The 3,498-nt window shown below is 33.8% G+C and overlaps 1 pseudogene across 1 annotated transcript in view; it reads right to left on the bottom strand.

Moving 5' to 3' along the window:
• LOC105824482 overlaps positions 1-3,498 on the bottom strand; it is a 122,304-nt pseudogene that overhangs the window by 1,101 nt on the left and 117,705 nt on the right. The window lies entirely within an intron of this gene.

Raw genomic sequence — 3,498 nt, 5'->3', positions numbered from 1 at the left:
GTTTTCTACAAACATGAAATCTTTTGTCACTCTTTTACAACATACTGAAAATTATCTTTTGTTATGATCCATGTTCTTCTGAACTGGATTCATTTTTAACAGACTCTTAGAATAGATTCATCTCTCTGAGATAATGACATTCATAATACAGTATCGGGATGGCTAACCGATTAAAGCTTCTTTTATTCTGAAGAAATCCCAATGATATTCTCAATCTTTTAACAAAAAGAAGCACTAGAAAGCCTTTTTGTTTATCAATATCTTTGGGGAAAATAGTAATATGGAAGACTCGCCAACTTTATGAGAGATAACATGCAATGTTAACATTTTAATATAAAATGCATTTTGAATGCTTTAATATGTGAGCATTCTACCTGATATATTTATTTTGGATTCTAATGTAGTCAAACCTCTGAATAGACAATGATTGATTAAAAAAAGTATGTAGAAATAAAATGTTGAAGAACATTACATTTAAGCCAAGCAAGCATAGAGATATAATAGAGTTTTAACTGTTCATAGTACCTTGATGAAAACAAACATAACAGATACAAAATATGGACAAAATTTTTCTATTGACTTCAATGGAAATTTTATTAATCCATAAATATATGACAACATAACCATTCGGTTTATATAAAAAATTGAAGAATATTGAAAATTAAGAAAAATGCATTAGCATTCAAATACATGTGGCTTGTTTAAATAATAAACACTTTTATTTGAGAGATATCCAATATTTGTAGGTGGTTAAAAACATATTTTTCATTTAATCACCTAGTCAACAAATGCGATTATTAAGCCAATAGATAAATAATATCAAATGAGATAATTTTCTACATGTGTTTATTAAATGAAGAACACTTACTAATTGTATTTTAACATTTCTAAGATAATATGCTATCCAATTTAATACCATTCCAAAATAATTTGTAAAATTTTAACATTAATATCCCAATGACAATAATAATAGTAATGATAATACATTTTATAACAGGATAGAGATTAAATGTACAGAATATTTAAAGGATAAGTTTAGAGACTGTGAAATATTAGCATAGTAACTAGTTCTGAACAATTCTTATCATTGGCATACAAATCACCAGCAAAGATGTGAATTAAGCCTGTAACACGCTGTTAAATTATTAGATGTATTTGTATCGGGCTGGGACAAGAATCTTTTATTTTGAGCCTGTGTTTTCCACAAGTTCTATATTTTCTGCCAGTTCTAGTTACCTTTCCAGAAATAATGACACTTTTGTGTCTTTCATGAACTAGAGACTACTTTAAAACACATGCTGAGAAGCCACTCAGGGAATATTGCCAAACGATTGAGTTTGGAGTGGGATTATTCAAGCTAGCCCTTCACACGCAGCCCTCTGTACTCACATTATACTCTGCTCAGGCTCTGCAGACCTCCTTTATTGTGTGCACAGAAAATATAGTAAATTATCTCTTTCATCTAAATTCTGAAAAATAATAATAATACCAGGAATATGAATTAGGGTTGGGGGGACATAAATCCCTAGGACAACTACCTATAGGGAGGGGGTGTGTATCCTTCCTTAACTTTTTCTTTAAGAGCTTGAACTTTTCACTGAATGTATCTATTTCTTAGACTTTTTTTAAACCTTAGCTAGTCCAGCAAGGTATTACCCTTAATATTCAAGTCAACAGTTCTAATTTTTTGTACTCCTATAATTTTCTGCAATGTTGATATTATAGGTCTTTCACCTGCAGTTCTGAAATCCAGAAAGCTCCAAAAACTAAAACATCTTTTATGACTCATTAGGAAGCCAAACCTGACTTGAACTGACATGAATTTTATAGTCTTTATTTATTGTACTTAGTGTGAATATTCATTTGTTTTACTTCATAATGAAGTGTTATAAGGTGTTGTCCTAGAACCTGTTGATGAATGCTACAAATATATCATTTATGCATTCTAATAACTTATAAAGTCTGAAAAATTCTATATTGCAAACACATATGGTCCTAAGAATTTGGATAGTTTATGGAACTGTTTTGATTATTCCTTAACTTTTTATCTCCATAATTGCTTACACTAACAATTTGTTATCCTGTATTTCTCTCTTCTGATTAAAGCAGTTTCCCCTTATCCCTAGGAGATACATTCTAAGATTCCCAGTAGATGCACAAAATAATGTCCTGGGCAGGACAAAGTGAAACTGTGAGCGATTTCGTTATGAATAGCACGAAATTTAAAACTTATGAATTATTTATTTCTGGAATTTTCCATTTAATATTTTTGTTTAATGGTTGAACATCAGTAACTGAAATCCTGGAAAGTGAAATCATGGATAATGGGGGACGATTGTACTCTTTCTCCGTCTCCTCTAGTGACATCCTTGCCCGTATCGGCTCTGCTTCTTGGTGTCTGTCCCACTTCCCCTATATGTGTTAGCTATTGCCACATACCTACCAAAAAACTCAGGGATTTAAGGCAATAATCATGGATTATCATTCATACATCTGCAAGTTGACTGGGTGCTCAGAGGCCTTTGACTGATCTCTGGTTCTCATTGCAGCTCTGCAGGAAGCTAAGGCAGCAGATTCCAGCTGCCCAGGATGTGTTATCAAACCGCGAGGGGGTTTCTGCCTAGGTCCAGTTACTTCCCACACAGAGAGCCAATTATTGAGATAATGAAGATTGCCAAAGAAGAAAGAAATTTTTAATATGAAAGACATCTGTGGGAAAAACAGGGAATCAGCCTCAAATCCATCTCCTCGACTACCAGAGAGTTCAGGTTTTTTAAAGAGGCGCAACACTCATTGGAGCAAGTTGTGTTGAAATTAACACGGAACTGTGTGCATCGGAGCAGGTAGTGGAGCACGGTGAGTCTTGGTTTCAGGAAGCCTGTGCAGGGGCCTTTATAATCTCAACTCCTTTGTCTTACAGAAATTACAGTATTTCCAGGGAAACAACTTAAAAAAGTCAAACAATTAGTTAAAAGTTACAGGGTTTTGGTTATCAATCCCTACTAGCCTCAGAATCGAAAACATGACAGGGAGGGGATTATAATAAACATACATAGGTCATTGAATTTTTTTCCTAGAGCCAGTTACAGATGGGGCAATTCAGTTCCCAAGTCCCTCATCTTCCTCCTGGAACCAGCAGGTTAGCCAAGCCATGCTCTTTTCATGGCGATGCTGAAGTGCAAAAGAGCAAAGATTTATTCTTAAACTCGAGGAATGGAGAAAGTGGGAGGAAGGAGGAGAAGAGAGTAGAAATGATGGGAGCAAATGATTGTGTCTGATAGTTTTTTAAAATATGATATTTCTGCTACTTTGTTCCCTCCCTTCTAACATTATATCTCTTCGAGCATGGAGATCATAATGGCTGATGTGGCTGCTTGTGATGGGCACAAGTGTCGAAAATTAGAACATAAATAAAAACTGGAAAATAAATCACTCTATTACATTATAACCACCCCCATTTTTAGAAATTACAAAAATAAGATTTGTATCATCTAAAAT

This window comes from Propithecus coquereli, unplaced genomic scaffold, assembly GCF_000956105.1.
Source record: "Propithecus coquereli isolate 6110/MARCELLA unplaced genomic scaffold, Pcoq_1.0 Scaffold741, whole genome shotgun sequence".
Taxonomy (NCBI): domain Eukaryota; kingdom Metazoa; phylum Chordata; class Mammalia; order Primates; family Indriidae; genus Propithecus; species Propithecus coquereli.
Note: the sequence above shows the minus strand (reverse complement) of the source record. Positions and strands in the feature narration are given on the sequence as shown.